Source organism: Manis pentadactyla, unplaced genomic scaffold (assembly GCF_030020395.1).
Source record: "Manis pentadactyla isolate mManPen7 unplaced genomic scaffold, mManPen7.hap1 scaffold_296, whole genome shotgun sequence".
Classification (NCBI taxonomy): Eukaryota; Metazoa; Chordata; class Mammalia; order Pholidota; family Manidae; genus Manis; species Manis pentadactyla.
Window position 1 is genome coordinate 104866 of NW_026644687.1, and position 17653 is coordinate 122518.

General features: G+C 43.0%; 1 long non-coding RNA gene across 1 annotated transcript; it reads left to right on the forward strand.

Annotated features, from left to right (window-relative positions):
• Window positions 1-655: 655 nt before the first annotated feature.
• On the forward strand, window positions 656-7008 carry LOC130682343 (uncharacterized). The gene is made up of 4 exons (XR_008995566.1): window positions 656-2104; window positions 2212-2299; window positions 2401-2481; window positions 5889-7008. It is a non-coding gene; the product is annotated as an uncharacterized LOC130682343 (long non-coding RNA).
• Window positions 7009-17653: the final 10645 nt, after the last annotated feature.

Below are 17653 nucleotides of genomic sequence, written 5' to 3' on the forward strand. Positions count from 1 at the left end.
GGGTCCAGGGCAATGCTCTATCCAGTGTAGGACCTTTACAACATATTGCAACAAACAAACAAAACCATGAGAAATCCAGACCAAGGGAGCACTTGATTCTGTTAGGGGTAACCCTCTCAAGCAATTCTTTTTGGACGTGGATCATATACTTCAGTATCCATTCAACTTGTTAAAAAATAGAATTTTCTTTTCTTTTAATTTTGCCTTGTTGAACACTTTCTGCAACTTGCAGCCAAAGAACCGTAATTAATAGAACATGATTTTACCAGTGTTTCCCTTCTGGGCCTTAAACCTGTCTTTCCACATAACATCTCTTGCTTTATCCAAATGCAGTTTCCTCTTCATTGATCATTTTCTCTGCATGTCTCTAACAATAGCAAAGTTGGGGTACTTCCTGTTTTGGCCACATTTTCCCTGTACTCACCAACTATTGACCCTCTCAGATGACCATGGAGAAAAATTAGAGGCTGGAGAGGAAAACCACACTAAGGTCCTTAAGAGGGATGAGTGGACTGGCAGAAAGCCAGTGGGATTGTGCAATCCCTGTTAAATTAAGAAACTCCCTGTCAAACTGCCTCAGTTCCTCTGCACACTAAGAAGGTATGAACAGTTTGTCTCCAGCGCATCAGAAACAGCTGGTTGACTCACCTGGCAGGTTAGGTGGGGTCAGTATCCTTAAATCGCCTCTCTTTTGAGTAGAGTTTACAGTTCATATAATAGCAGATCAGCAGGCTGTAGGTAAAATAACGCTCAGAGGAAGAGTATTATGAGCTCCAAGCTTGCAAGTGCAGTTATAAAAAAAAAAAAGTCATCTGTTTAAACTTTAATCCCCACCTTTGCTGGAATTAAGGAGACAAGGATGAACTTTTAGCTGCTCTTGCATTTGATATGGCTGAGTGCAGGGCTGTAAATTAGAAAATAACAAATATTGCTGCTAGGTAGCATTTGCAGCCCCCTGGGGCCTTCCTGGGGCTTTATTGACCACTGCACAGGACTATGTGCAAGGCAGCTCGGCCTGGACACCAGTAAAGGGGAGAGATTTGCACAAGTGCCCAGAGGACTTTGCAAGGAGGCCTTCTCATCTCTAGGTAGTGCCAAGCATGGGTAACCAAGAGGGTATTTTATGAGCCTCCAGTGTCTACTTCAGTGTGGCTAAAGGTGCTCTTAATTAGTTTTCTATTCAGAGGCATTAAATTAACTTTACTTAAAAATATTGCTTACTTCATTCAATGAAGGAAAATTGGATTTAGATTTAGAATCTCTGTACAGATGCAAAATTAGCTGTAAAATCTCACATTTTTACCACAGCATATGGGCAAAGCAAAAATGCAAATGACTTTGCAGTTCTTGATTTGAATATAAGTACTATTGTGTCTGACACCAACATACTTTTCCACTTTTTCAGTTCGAAGTTGAGGAGACAGATGGGAGAGGTAAGGAAATTAGAGTCAGAATTGGCCTCCTCTAGGTCGTTAGTCCCCTCAGGTGGGAATGCATCTCATTTAGGATGGGCCAGTGTCAGAGCCAAGCAGATCAAGGTCTTGCTTTTTCAGTCAAATACATGAAGAGAGAGAAAGATCACTGAGCAGGGAGGCCTGAGACTTTGATAAGCCCTTTCTCATGGGTGAGCCTAAAAAATAAAGGATCTTGAGCCTAGATCATGTCTAAATCTCCTTCCAAGTCTAAATCATGCTTATAAATGACCATTTTCTGTATTATTTCTTATTACCCTAAAATTTAGGGAAAAATTTATCTCACAAAACTCTGCACAGAATCCAAACATAATAAACTCTTATTTATCTAAAATCTAAATACCTTGGAAGTTCAAATAATCAGAACAGTTTTTGTGAAACCAGATAATGTTCACAATAATGGTTGCTATGTTGTACAATGTACTAAATTAGCTTCAGAATCATAAAGAAAAGATTAATTGCTGTTCAGTTTGGTTTTATAAAGAGTGTTCTAATTCTCTTCCAGGGAAATTCTCAGGAATGAGAAACAAATCAGAGCAGGTCAGAAAAGATTAAACAGCCTCCATTATTCCACCAGATTCTGTCACCCTCAACAGAGAGGTTGTGGCTGGCATTGATTTTTTTTTCTGATAGTAAGTAAATCTCCTTTTGTTTGCACTTGCCTTGTTCCCATCAGTTATTCTTGGCATCCAGAAAATACATACTTTGCATGTATTTGTTTGTTTGTTTGTTTTACCAGAATCAGAATATTGTCAGGCCAGGAACAAGAAGAAAAGAGTCACTGACAGCTTTATTTCTTGGGATCTTGAAGGACTGACCCAACTTAGGTGAAAAGTTTCCTGAAGTCCAAAATGGTATTAGAAGAAACTTGTTTTGTTATTACAATAGAGAGCTAAGTGCAACATTTAAGATATTTATCTCATTCTAGAGATTACACAGCTATCCAGTAAAGACACTCAGAGCGTACCACAGGCTAAGCGCTCAGCAGACACTGAGTACGTGCTGATGGGTGAGACGCTTTCCCATGTTCAAAGCCGTACAGTCTCTGGGGATACAGACAAGCCCGCCCTGGGAAGCATCAGTCCCATGTAACTAGAAGCCCCATGGGGCAAAGGACCCAAAGAGAGGCCTCCTGAGTGTTATTTCCATTCAGTGAAAACTTCAGAGAGAATTAACTTACTTTTTTTAAAAAAAAGCTCTGATCAAGACCATCAGAGTTAGAGCCAGACAGTCTGGGTTCAAATCCCAGTTTAGCCACTTGCTAACCGAGTGACACTGGGCAACTAACTGAACCTCTCTGTGCCTCATTTTTCCCCTTGTAAAAACCTGCTTCCTAGGGTTGTGAAGATTGAAGTACTTAGACCTAACAGGGGTTCTTAATGATCTCAGATGCTTTAGGTTTTAATGTCTCACCCATTTAACGTCGCCTTAACAACTTCAGTGCTCTCGCACGTGGCAGAGAATATGAAAGCGAACAGCAAACTCTCGGGAGAGTCAGCTTGGTTTCCTAGCCACCCAGCCCGCCCCCCTGCACGGCTCTACCTTCTGCTCTCCCCAGGGTGCTCTGTCTACCCCTGTCCTCCTGACCACCTTCTCCCCAGGCCCCCACTCTTTCAGTGTCCTGGTCACCATAGACTTCCCCGTGGAGACTCCTTGACCTTAGGTGGTATTCCCTCTCTGGGGTGCTCCTGAGGACACAACTTGCGTTTGCATACTGCTTTGTACTGCATACTTCTTTTAATCTCCTCGTCTTACTGGATTGTAGATTTCTTGAAGGCAAAGCCATGTCTGGCTCATTTTGATAACACCCACAGTTCTGAGCACAGTGGCCTTCACATGGCTGGTCCTGAATTTGTTTCATAAATAAGAATAGAAGTAAAAACACAAAACCTACAAAAACAGTGAAGTAGAGGGTGGGTGCTGGAATCAGACAGCCTTTAATTCTGGCTCTGTCACTATTTGCTGTGGAATCTTGGACAGTAATTCTTTCTGTTCCCACATCTCCTCATCAATAAAGAGGAGATAATCACGGTACCTCTCTTATAGGGCTGTTGTAGGATTAAATGAGATAATTGTAAAAGGGCCTAGAAGACAACCTGGCATGTAGTGAGGCTCAGTAACTGTTAACCTTAGCTGTTGCTATCACCTCATCAGCTCCCTCATTATAATTAGCATGGGCTCTTTTGCTTATAGGGAAACATCTCTCCACCTACTAATGATCCCAAAGGAAAAAAGCGTCTTCTAATGCAGCACAGGAACTAAGTTTGGTGTTTTAGAAACATGTCCACTAAACAAACACTTTAAAATGTCAGCACTTCAGAAAAGTTTGCATCTAAGGAACCATTCTGTTACTACAATCTTTGGAGCACCCATCTGAAGGTGTGGTAAGGGACATTTGATGGCAAGTTCTATTTTCCCTCCATACAGCTAGGGCAAAAAGAGGCAGAGAAACATTTGGCTCCAAGCTAATAGAATCAGTGGCATAGCTCATCTGAAAAGTTTATTCATTCTCAAGCTAATAGAAGTAGAGGCATAGCTTATCTCAAAAATCTAGCCATTCGCTAGCCCACATCCAAACACCAACTGCAGAAGCAAATCGCATTTAGCTGTTTCTTTTAAGTGTTACTTTTAGTAAAAGAGTAGATCATGAAACTGAACCTTAAAAAATCCAAATCTACAGACAGTTAAGATGATGTGATTCAAATATTCAGCATTCTGGTGGTCTTGCTTGTTGAGAGAAGGAGCTTCAAGCATTGTATCATTCAGACATTGATTCAGTCAGGAGACGGAAACTGCATGAGACATTTTCACAGAGAAAGTATAAAAACTTGTTAGCTGGATATTGAAAAAGCAAAAAGGCAAAAAGAGAAGACTATCATAGGAGTTGCAGCAGTAGGAAGCACCTACCTCTCCCAGGCCTGGAGGAACAGAGGGAAGGTGCTGGAATTACTACAGTTTAGAATCAGAAGCTCAGAGGTGGGGCCCATGGGGCCCAAATCAGGCATCTTAGTAGGGGCAGCTGTTTGGCTGAGGCTGGTCTCTCTGAGCCTGGAGAAGGGGCTGCCTGACCCTGGGACACAGATCGCTGAGGAAAGGGTATCAGCTGGCTGCTGCTGACCCCCTGCAGGGTGTGACAAGCTGACTCTGAGCCTTAGAACAGCAGCAGCCCGGCTTCAGCTGCTGCTACTGGAATGAAAGGTGACTCTGGGAACAAGACACTTTGCAAGGCTGACCCGACAAGAGCGGGAAACAAATGCAGAGAAGGAAGTCGCTTCTCCCTCCTCCCACCTTCTAGTCTGTGTCTAGCACATGCAATTAGCAGAGGAGGACCAGAAGCAGCTGGCAAAGCAACAAAGGGCTTTGAAGAGCCAAGTTTGGTTGACATCACCAAATATCAGAGGAAAAGGTAGATTGGGGGCTAAAGGACAATAACTGGCACGAGTGCCTGGAGGAGGGGAAATTTAAAATATTTTGCTGTGCTCTTATCGTTATTTATACCCTATCTAGTAATGTATCTCTTACCCTTTTCTTGGTTCCTTTTTGTATGCTTTTTTAAAAATCATAACTGAGGTAAGAAAACTGTCCTACCAATCCAAACGTGTGTTTTTATTAGACTTTTAGATTAAAATCAGAGGTTTCTTAAAAAAGGGTGACACCAGAGTTTTAACCTGAAAGTCCTACAAAATTATGATTTATCCACTCTACTTTTTTCATAAATGCTGTTTATCTTCAAGAAAAAAACATTTATTAATCTGTAGTTTAAAAAGATTGAAATGTAACACTGAGAACCTAATGGACTCCATAATGTATCAGTAAATAATTATAATGAACCACTTTAGTAATGGGAGGTGCTAATGGAATCCACACATCACTAGAAAATTCTTAGTGTTTTTGTCATCAATGTCTTCATTTGAATTGTTACAAAGAATGAATTGTCCAAGACATGAAATCCCTAAGCAAACCTATTAAAACTTGATTTTGTTTTCCTCGGAAGTAACTACGAAGTTACATTCAGATTCAATGGAGACAGAATCTGGGAAATTTAGCCAAAGTATAGTACTCCTAAATGAATCGGAGTGCTGTCAATTTAAAAAGCACGTTAGGAGAGCTATTTTATGTCTACCACTGAACATAACTTTGTGAGTTAAGGCTAAAACAAAGTATCTAATTCAAGGAGCCAATAGTTTAATTGAAAGTATGTTCCTAGCACATCTCAAAGGGTCAGAGTCTGAGACAGATGGCTGATCACCTCGTGGCAGGGGGCATTTGGGCCCAGCTATGGCACATCTCCCAGTCCCCCTTGCAGCAACCTGTGGCCCTGTGGTTAATTTCTCTCCAGTGGACTCTGAGAGGCATGGGGTGCCTGTGTCACACAACATCCCACACATGCTCCTCCATGTTTCTCCCTTGCCATAGAGAAAATGGCAGAGACAAAGACCAGAGTAATGTTGGAAAGACACATGTTGAGGACAAGAGAGTGACATCATCCTGAGTTTCTATGTGACTGTACAGAACAAAGACAACTCTCTGCCGCCTCCCCCAGTCCCCAGCCTGGAACTTATTCCCTGGACGGCAGTAGGAGAAATAAACCTTGACTACATTTAAGCTAAAGTATTTTGGGTCCATTTCTTATAGGGTTTTAGCTTAATCTAATTAATACATAGTTGAAAACCAATATATTGTATAGAAGAATTTGAATTGTATTAGAGTTCCTAGATGCGATAAAACCTAATCTGGGTGTTAATTAGTAACAATTGCAAATAATTTAGAGATTTAATGTGCCAGGAACTGTGCCAAGAAACAACATGTACTATCTAATTGTCACAATAGCCCTTTACATTATGTGTTATTGAACCTTAACTTTGCCCGTGAATTAAGTTTAGAACAGCCATGTATACAGCTACAATGGATGGTAGGCCCATAATCTGAACACATCTACCTCTGCCTATGAAGTCGGTGTATGCTGGTGGGGGCTAGTGTAAAGGAAAGGCATGTAGGTGTGTGTTATGGGGCAGGTTGGGGCTGGGTGTGACAATAGCTGTAGGACTTGTCCTTTCCAGTAATATTCTTATAGAAAAAGAGTTCCCTTTGCTCTCCTGTTCTTCAAGCCAGTCTTGACTTCTGAAATCTGAACTGCTCTTTTTTCCATCAATGCTATGGCAATGGGAGAACCCAGAATAAATTATCTAGGTATTTAGAGCTGAAAAAGGAGCCAAAAACCTAGCCCTCACCAACCAGCATGCCCACTCCCAAACAGGAGCCCAGACAATCTGAGGGACCACTAAATAGAGAGCATAGGGCAATTAAATGGATGACCCTTCCTTTGGAGAAGGAACCCCAGAAGGATCACAGGCTGAGAGGCAGAAATTTGGGCCACAGAACAGAAGAAGAAGCCCAGTCAAAGGCAAATAAATAACCATTGTTCAAGATTACCAACTGCTAGCATTGATAATCAAGAGGTAACTGTAAGTCTTCCTTTTTTTTGCATCCAGATGGTCCAGGAGGAAGTCAAAGCAAATAAATACATATACGCCTGGGTATGTCTAAATACATTTATTTCCAAGAACTACTAGGTGTTGAGAAACCATGCAGAGTTTTGAATAGAGGAGGTGGACATCAACTGCAGGTATGGACAGTATTTCCAGTGTTGTCTTTGAGCTAACATGTTTAAAGTGTTAGAACTGGTCTTTTTATTTTTAATGGAGGACATTTATAAGTCATTTCTATTGCAAATGGTTCAGTGGCTCAGACTGACATTCAATAGCTAAATAGAGCCTTCTGCTTAGCCAGCTGTACTCCAAGACACCCCCACTTGAAGCCCTTCTCAGAAGCCTGCAGTTCTCCTTAACCAGCAGTGACAGTCAGAAACCAAAGAGGTTAAGGCCCCTCAAACTGCAAGCACCAAATGCTTTCACTTCGGAAGCATAACAGCAACAGAAACAGTGGGTGTCCTAAGTGCTGTTTGCCAAAAATGCTTGTTCCTGCCTTCCAGGCGTGTGATGGGTGGCACTTCCTGGCCCCTGGGTGGCTAAGTGTGGCTGTGTAACTCATTCTGGCCAGTGAGGTAGGCGCACAGGTGATAGTGCTGCCTTCAGTCTGGAGCATTTAACTGCTGGGGCAGGACTCTCCAGACTTCTCGTTCCTCTGTCAGAGCAAGTGGCAAGTTTGAGTCAGTGATTACTCCATGAGAGACATGCACCTTGAGCAATAAATAGCTTTTAATTATTTCACACTGCTGGGATTTTGTAGTTATTTCTTACTCTTACAGTTATTTTTGCAGTATGAGCTCACTTTTCCTGATAGGTAACCATAATTAAATCACATTAAGTGCTTACCCACACCTAACTGTAACCAGAACCCTAACTCTAATCCTAACTGTAACACTGAACCCTAAACCTGACTCTAATTGTAACTGACATTCAATAGCTAAATATTGTTACCCTAAACATAATGCTAACCTTAACCATAACTCTAACCTTAAAGGTCACCCATAACCTGGGGCCCAAACCAGAAATCCTGATCCTGAAGCCCCAAAATCCTAAAACCGAACCCAAAGTCATCTGAACCTGAACCACAACCCTAACCATGACCCCTTACCCTGAATTGAGCCCCTGAACCCGATCCTGAACCACTGAACACTAATCCAAGCCCTAACCCTGAACCCTGAACCTAAACTGTTGAATCTCACCTGGACCCCTGACCCAGACGTTTAGGAATCCAAAGGAACAACCATGTCCTGTTCAAGCCCGGTTGACTATGATAAAGCAATGAAGCAGAATCATCATTTCATTCCTTAGATCTGCTCTTTTGGTGCATGGCTTTCTTGTTAGCCTGACCTTTATGCTCATGATTTCCTTGAGGGACACTGGTATCCACAGAAAGGAAATGGTTCTTGTCAACGAATCTCTATTCCTACAGGATTGGGCTAGAAACCTGGTAAATTGAGCTCTTTTTTCACTTGTGTGGATAAAATGAGACTTCCTGTGGCCAGGATTCTCACCTGGCCGTGGCTGACTGGCTCACTGCACACATGTGGGCAATACATGGCTGTTGACTCTATGAAAAGAGCTCTGCCCAGTGCTCTGGGCATGACACAGTGGCAGGGCTGCAAGGCTGCAGGGGAGCAGAGCAGAGGCTGGAGTGGTGGCAGCACTGAGGACAGAGGCCCAGAGGATGGCTGTGCAGGATGACTGTGCAGAGAGGCCTGGAGGATGGCTGTGCGGGACAGCTGTGTAGACAGAGGTGCCCAGAGACCGGCTTGCTGCATGCAGACTCGCTCTGCGTGAACAGGATTTTAGTGACTGACCTGCCACCTGGAAACAAAGTTGGGTATAACCCTTTCAACCCAAAGAGCGTTTTGCTGTCAATTTCTTTGGTCACATTGAATCCATAGCAAACATGCCCGGGGCTGAAACCCATTGGCAAGACAACTTGTGATTGTGGTTCTTCTTTTAACCCCAACCCTAACCCTAACACTCACCATAACCCTAAACCTAAAACCTAGCCCGAACTCTAACGGTAACCATATCCTTGCCTTACACTCAGAACAAAAACTAAACCTACCACTACCCCTACTCCTAATTCCTCAACCTTACCCCCACCTTCACCCACATATAACCATAACCCTAAATCTAAATAAAAAACTTATCCTAACCTTAAACCCAAAACCTAACTCTTATCATAACCATGTTCTCAAACTATACCTCAAAACAAATCCTAAACCTACCCGTACCCTCCACCTTCACCATTACTCTCATCTTCACCTATACTTACCCTAAATATGACTGTAACCATAAACCTACCCTAAACCTAACCATAACCCTAAAAATAGTCATTCACCCTCACCCCTCACCCTCACCTTCACCCACACCTTACCATAACCTGAAACCTAAACCTAACCCCAACCCTAAAACTGAACCTGAAACCTAACTGTAACCATAGCCATATCCTCATGCTACACTTAATCCTAAACCTAATCCTACCCCAACTCTAGCTCTAAGACTAAACCCTCACCCTCACTCACACAGAACCATAACCATTAACCTAACTCTATTGCTAACCCTTACCTTATACCCAAATCCTAACTCTATGCCTAACCATAACTTCATCCTACACCAAACCCTACACCGAACCCTAACCCTAACGACACATACCCTTACCTCCTCATCCTCACCCTCATAATTACCCACACACAACCGTAATCCTAAACCTAACTCTAGCCCTAACCGTAACAATAAACACTAACACTAACCTTCAATGTAAACATATCCTCAAACTACACCTAACCCTCAATGTACACCTAATTCTAACCCTAAATCCTAACCCTTCTCTCATCCACACCTCACTCTTAGGCTGACGACAAACTTAACCCTACACATAACCCTAACCCCTCACCCTAACTCAAACCAAAACTATAACTTCATCCTAAACCTTACCCTAAACCTAATCGTGAATGTAATCCTAATCCAGGCCCCAAACCAGACACCCTGAAACTGAAAACCCAAAGCCCTGAAGCCAAACACAAACCCTAATCCTGACTCTTTACCCTGAACCAAGCCCCTGAAGTGGATCCTGAAACCCTGAACCTGAACCTAAACCCTTACATTTGAACATGAACCCAAAACCTAACTCTGACCCATTACCCTGAACCCAAACCAGAACCCCTGAATGTGAATCTGAACCCAAACCCTGAACCCTGAATATTAACTACTGACTCCCACCCGAATCCCTGACCGGTCCTATAGGAATCCAAAGAAATAACCCTGTTTTGTTCAAGCCCCAGTTGCATATGCTAAAGGACTGCAGCACAATCAACATTTATTTCCAACGATCTGCACTTTAGGCATGTGGCTTTCTTGTTAGTCTGACCGTTATGCACATGATTTCCTTGAGGGACACTGAGGAAATGATTCCTGTAGAATGAAGCTCTGCTCCTGAAGGACTGGGCTAGAAGCATGTTGAATTGCACTGTTTTTGTTTTCTGACTGTAATCATAAACGCACCCTACACTTAACCCTAAACCTAATCATAAACCTAACTTTCACCATAACCCGAATCCTAAACCCGAACCTTAACTCTAATGGTAACCATATCATTCCACTACACCCAAGAGGAAACCTAACATTACCCCTAGCCCTACTGCCAATTCCTTACCCTTCCCTCACCTTCACCTACACGTAACCATAATCCGAAACCTAAACTGAACCCTTAACCTAACATTAAGCCCCAAACCTAACTCTAACCACAACCATGTTCTCACCCTACACTTAACAGACACTAACCATACCTGTAATCCCCCACCCTCACCATCACTCTCATCTTCACCACTCCCCATAACCATAACCCTAATCCTAAATACGGCCTTGACCCTAACATTAAACAATACCTTAAGTCCTACTATAACCTGTAATAACTAATCCTCACCCTACACCTAACCCTATCCCTAACCCTGTACACTCACCTTTGCAGCTCAAGCTCACCCTAACATTCACCCATACCTTACTGTAACCCTAAACCTAAACCTAACTCAAACCCTAACACTTAACCCAAAGCCTAACTATATCCATAATTATATTGTAACCCTACACTTAACCCTACATCTAAACCTAATCCTAACCATGGCCACCAAACATAAACCCACAGCTTATCATAACCCTAAATCTAAATCTAACCCAAACCCAAACACTGAATGCAAAGCATAACTCTATCCATAACCATATCCTCACCCAAAACTTAATCCTAAACCTAACCCTGGCCACTAAATCTAAATCCTCATCCTCACCCTCACCTTCACCCACACTTAACCATAATTCTAAACCAGCACTAATGCTGACCCTCACCCTTAATTCAAATCCTAACTCTAACCCAAATCAAACCTTCATCCTTACCCTAACTCTTCACCTAACATTAACCCTAACACTACACATACCCCTAAACCCTCACGCTCACCCATATCTTCACCCACACCTAACCATAATAGTAAACGTATCTGTAGTCTTAATGCTAACATTAAACCCTAACCCTTTTACCATCAAGATATCCTCACCTTACACTACACCTAAACCTAACCCAAACCCTAACTTTAGCCACTAACACTCACCCTTCACCCTCACCGTCACTTTCACACACACCTAACTGTAAGCCAAATCCTAAAGCTGACCCTAACCTAATTCTGAATCCTAAGCTGCATGCTAACTGCAACCATATCCTCACCCTACACCTAAAGCTAACCTTAACCCTAATGCTGACCCTAAGGCTAACCCCTCACCCCCACCCACACTCAGTTGGATCTAGAAACTGAAACCTATGTCCAATGCTAACCCTTAGTATAAAGCCTAATCCTAACTCTAACGCTAACCATAGCTCATCCTAAACCTATCCCTAACCCTACCCTTACCCCTAACCTCTCAACCTCACCCTAACCTTCATCCACAGCTAACCATCATCCTAAACCTGAACTGAGCTCTAACCCTAACACTAAGCCCTTACTCTAAGTCTAACTGTAGCCATAAACCCATCCTACACTTAATCCTAAACCTAACTATAACATTAAAACCCTGGACACTCACCCTCACCTCACCTGCAACCTTACTGTGACCTGAAACCTAAACCTAACCCTTAGCGTAACACTGAACCTGAAACATAACTAACCATAACCATATCCTCACCCTACAGTTAACCCTAAACCTAATCCTAATCCTAACTCTGGCCACTAATACTAAACACTCATATTCAGCCTCACATTCACCCATGCCTAACTGTAATCCTAAACCTTAACCTAACCCCAAACTTAATACTGACCCTAAACCTAAGTCTAACCATAAGCATATCCACAGCCTACACCTAACTCTAACTCTAAAACTAAACCTAGTCCCAGCACTAAACCCTCACACTCACTCACACGGAACTATAACACTTAACCTAACTCTATTGCTAACCCAAACCCTAAACCCAATCCCTAAGTCTTTCCCTAATCATAACATCATCCTAAAACTAACCCTAACACTAACCACATCATCCCCCACACAAAATGTAACCCTAACCCTCAACAGAGCCCTAACTCTAACAATACAAACTAACCCTAACTTTAAATGTAACAGTATTCTCAAACTATACCTAACCCTCCACCAAAGCCTAACTCTAACCCTAAAAAACTAACCCTTCCCTCACCCACACCTCACTCTTAGGCTATAGATAAATTTAACCCTACAATTAATCCTAACCCCTCACCCTAACTCAAAGCGAAACTATAACTTCACCCTAAGCCTTACCCTAAACCAAATCCTGAATTGAATCCTAATCTGTGCCCCAAACCTGAGACCTAGAAACTGATAAACCAAAGCCCTGAACCCAAACCCAAACCCTAACCCAGAACTGAGCCCCTGAAATGGATCCTGAAGCCCTGAACCCAAACTGAAACACGTACACTTCAACACAATCCCCAACAGTAACACTGACCTCTTACCCTGAACTGACCACCTGAACCCTAACCTTAACCCCTGAATGTGAATCTGAACCCTAACCCTGAACAATAACTGTGGACTCTCACCCGAACCCCTGACCCAGAACTGTAGGAATCCAAAGAAACAACCATGTCTTGTTCAAGCCCCAGTTGCATATGCTAAAGGACTGCAGCAGAATCAACATTTATTTCCAAAGATCTGCTCTTTAGGTGCATAGCTTTCTTGTTAGTCTGACCTTTATGCACATGATTTCCTTGAGAGTCACTGGTATCGAGGAAATGATTCCTGTGGAATGAATCTCTGTTCCTGCAGGACTGGGCTAGAAGCATGGTGAATTGCATTGCTTTTGTTTTCTGACAGTGCTTCTTCTTCTAACCCTAACCCTAACCCTTGCCACCTACCCTAACCCCTTACCCTCACCTTTACCCATACCTAACTTCAACCCTAAGCCTAATCCATACCCTAACCCTAACACTGAACACTAAACCTAGCTCTAAGAGTAACCATAATCTCACCCTCCAGCTAATGTTTATCCTAACAGTAACGCTAACCCTTTTCCTCCTAACCTTCACTCTCTCCCTTAGTCACAGAGAACCGGAACCCTAAACTTTACTCTATCCCTAACCCTCACCATGACCTTAAAGCTGTCTGTCACCCCAACAGTAGCTTTAACCTAAACCTAACTCTACACTGACCATACCTGTAACCTTTCCCCAACCCCCACCACATCACTCTCACCTTCAACCATCCCTAAACCTAAATCTAGCCATAACCCTTACATTAAATGAATCCTAAATCTAAACTTAGCCATATCCTCACCATACACCTAACCCTAACTAATCCTAGCCCCTAACCCTTCTCTTACCCATACCTCACTGTTAGTCAAAAGCAAAAGTGAATCCTACACCTAACGCTAGCCCTAATTCTACCCATACCCCTACATTCTCACCCTCACTCTCATCTTCACCCACAACTAACTGTAACCCTAAACCTAAATCTAGCCCTAACCCTAATATTAAACCCTAACCCTAACTCTAACCATAACCCTGGCCACTAACTCACACTCACCTTCACCCACTCCTAACTGTAACCCTTAACCTAAGCCTTACTCTAACTCTATCATGAAACCCTACATGTAACTCTAATCTTAACCATATGCCACCATTAAATTTAACTCTTGTTTGCATTTCATGGCAATTATTTTATAAGGAGAAAAAAATTGGCATTTGAAATAATTGCATCCCAGATTGTCACTACTTGAGTTGCCAAGTTGCATGACAATTTTAACAAAGTTATGTGAAACAAATAACATTGAATCATGTAGTCTGCATTTTCTGCAAGATTTGGGTCTACATTCTTGATCCTGGGCTCCCTGAGTTAGAGTCATACCTTGAATGAAAAAACAGAAACTGGAAATGTTACCTATTTAGCAGGCTTCACATTAGATTAAATAGATTTTACTCCCTGTTTCCTGGTAGTTATATATAATTAAAAAGCACCGAGGAATGTGCACAAAAGCACAATGAAGTAGTAATCATGTGAACAGTGGTTTATTTTAACTCACTGCTTAGGGGAAGCTGCTTTTATTCAGATCAATTTGTGAAAAGGCCGATGAGAACACGACAGTGAGAGAGAAGGGAGCATGTTCTTTCAAATTGCTCTGCTGAGAAAACACAATTAATGAAACACATCTAATTGCACAAATGCTTCAGAGGGCATTATTACGGAGTAAACTTTAAAGGTTGTGCTCCTATGTAATGGCTTCCTCTTGGGGGGAAACCCATCCTATTCAATAAAACCCTTTATTGAAGTCAGATTCACTCAGATCGCTGTTATAAAAGAAGACTGAGGTGAGGAGCTCTAACCGTTGGGAGCTGGACCCGGGTGTCATGTTAGTGCCCGGCTACTCCTCACTGGAGCTTATGCTCCAGAACAAAGACAAGAATGGAGATGCTAACTCTTCGAATCAAGTCACTGATTTGTTAAAAAGCAATGTACTGGGCATCCACTGTGTTAAGATGCTGCCCTTGGTGCTCTGGGCACAAAGCATAAGCTCATTAACACTTGCTGGGCATTCATTGTGTTGGGCACCACCTCATTGAATCTCACACCCACTCTGTGGGATCAGGGCTGTTACTGCTATGCTTAGACCAGGTAGGAAATAAGCTTATGTAACACATACAGAATGCTGGATCATGATTTAAGTGTTAAGAAGGAAAATAAGGCAACGGAAGGAGGGTAGGAAGAGCTGGGGCTGCATTACTGCAGTAAAGAGGGTGGCTAGGAAATGTCACTAGAAAGGAGGAAGAAAGCCATGGAACCCTCTAGGGAGGGCACTCTAAGCAGAGAGAGGAGCATATGCAGAGGACTTGAGGTGGAAGGATGTGGAAGGGCTGGCAGGAAGGCTGTGTGGCTAGGAGAGAGATGGAAGGAGCAGGGGGTCCATCCGAGAGGCAGGGGGCCAGAGCACGGGGACCCGGGTAGGTCACTGAGGGACTGTGGACTTTAAGTGACAGGGACAGTCCTTGAAGCTGTATGAGCAGAGGAGGGTGATAATGTGACAGCAATAGAACCACTCTAGCTGCTGTGTTGAGAATAGTTGGGATCCTGGTTAGGATGAGGCAGTCCGTGGGGAAGAAGGTGACATGGTCTGGCCCCGGGCCTCAACAGCGGAATGTAAAGATAAGGCCAGATTCTGGATATACTGTATTTTAATGGTAGAACAAGAGGATCTGTGACAGCTCCGATGGGGAGGGGGAGGGGGAGTGGCGTTGGGCTCTGCAGGTCTGTGGCCAGGCTCCAGAGGCACAGAGCGGGTCGTCCTTTACTAAGGAGGGGACAACTGGGGCAACTTCGGAAGCCCAGTTTGAGACATTTAAGTCTGAAATACTCAGGTGACCAAGTGGAGATGTCAAAGAGGCTAACAGTCCTGAGCTAAAGAGATGAACAGATCTGGCAACATACTTTGGAGCAACATTATCATAAGCACAGAATTTACAGTCAGCGAATGAGGGAGGCCACCAGGGAGATGGCTGTGAGGGAAGCAGATGCCCAAAGGCTGAGTTCTGGGCTGCGCCAACCTTCCAAGGTTGAAGATGATGAAGAACCAACAAAGGGGGTCTGAGAGCAGCCACAGAAGCAGGAAGAAAACTGGAGTCCAGACCTTTGATCTGGGGGTCTGCTAGGCTGGAGAAAATAGCATTATTCCAGCTTTGCCTACTTCCATGGTGTTTTGAAATAAAATGAGACGATAAATATGAAATTCTTTATAAAAATGATGCAGCCTTCTATGTTTCTAAAATTCTCAAGGACTTCCCAAGGGTGCATGAAATGAAGCGTATTGACTTTTAAAAATAAGTGTACACACATTTATTATATTGATTTAAGATATATTAATTTAAATAAATCAATCAACCAAAATTATGAGGTAGACCTCTAGGAGTAATAATACATTTAAAAACACAGAAAATTATAAAACCCACCAAGGTTCTTAAACATTGCTGAGGCTCCCTGCATCCTCCAGCCATTTGATCCATCTTTCAGTGGCTGTGGCAGCTTGAAGAGAAAAATATTTGCCTTTTATGGTACCAGTACCACTTCGGGATTTAACTTCCCATCCCTCTACCAGAGGCTACACAGCTGTCTCTGGACGGTTAGATCCCAAGAAATAAGGCTGTGTCCAAATATGTCCTAAAGATAGTGACATCCTAACCCTAATGACTCTTAACCTTGTATGGCATCTATATACATTCCAGACCTGTTTTTAGGATTGTAATATTTGTGTTTATTGAACTTAGAGCTTATAATGAGTCTGAGTCTTCAGGTAATGGTAATGACAGAAGCAAAAATGCTAGAAATGCCCCATAAGGCAGTTGTCTAGTGCACAGAGAACTTGGAATCAGACTGTCAAGTTCAGATCCTAAGTGGGCACCTATAAAATAGAAATAAGCCTGGGACCTCCCTGCTAGGCTTGTGAGGATTCAGTGAGTTAATATTTGTAAAGCTCTTAGGATGGTGTCTGGCACTTGATGAGTGCTACACAAGGGCCCATTCCATAAGAGGAAATACTCCACACGCACCCACAGTGTGCACGATGTTGGCCTAAGCATGGGAGATACAACAGAGAACAGGACAAACCCGTACAGGGTGGTGGGGGTCTGGAGAGCAAACGAGGAAACAAACACATGGAATAATTCTAGTGTGTGTGAAGCAGTCAACAGAGATATGGGACAGAGAGTGGCTAGGAGTGGAGGGCAGTGAGGAAGGCCTCTGTGAAGGGGGAGTCTGAACCAAGGCCTGGGCACTGCAGAGGCACCAGGCATGTGAGGAGCCAGAGGCAGAGGGTTCCCAGCAGAGAAGACCACAGCAGCAAAGGTGAGGCAGCCAGGAAGGCAAAATACCAACCTGAGCTCAGAAAATGAACCATCTCATTAAATGTGGGAAAGGCATATGAGTGAGACATGCAGGGCCCAATTAAGTCATTCAGAAATCGGGTGGGAACATATCCATGGGGGAGCCTTTCACACCTCTGGTCACAACTCTGAGAATGTATTGATGAAGCATGGATCAAGCTTAATGCTACAAGGTAAGGACGTTTAAATTCTAATGTGACTGACAGGCACATTTTCACAGCAGGACTGAGGACTTTGCCTCCTCCTTCACCCACCCGTCCATCCCCTTATTAACATGTAAATACAATCTTTTTCTGTGTTCTTTGAA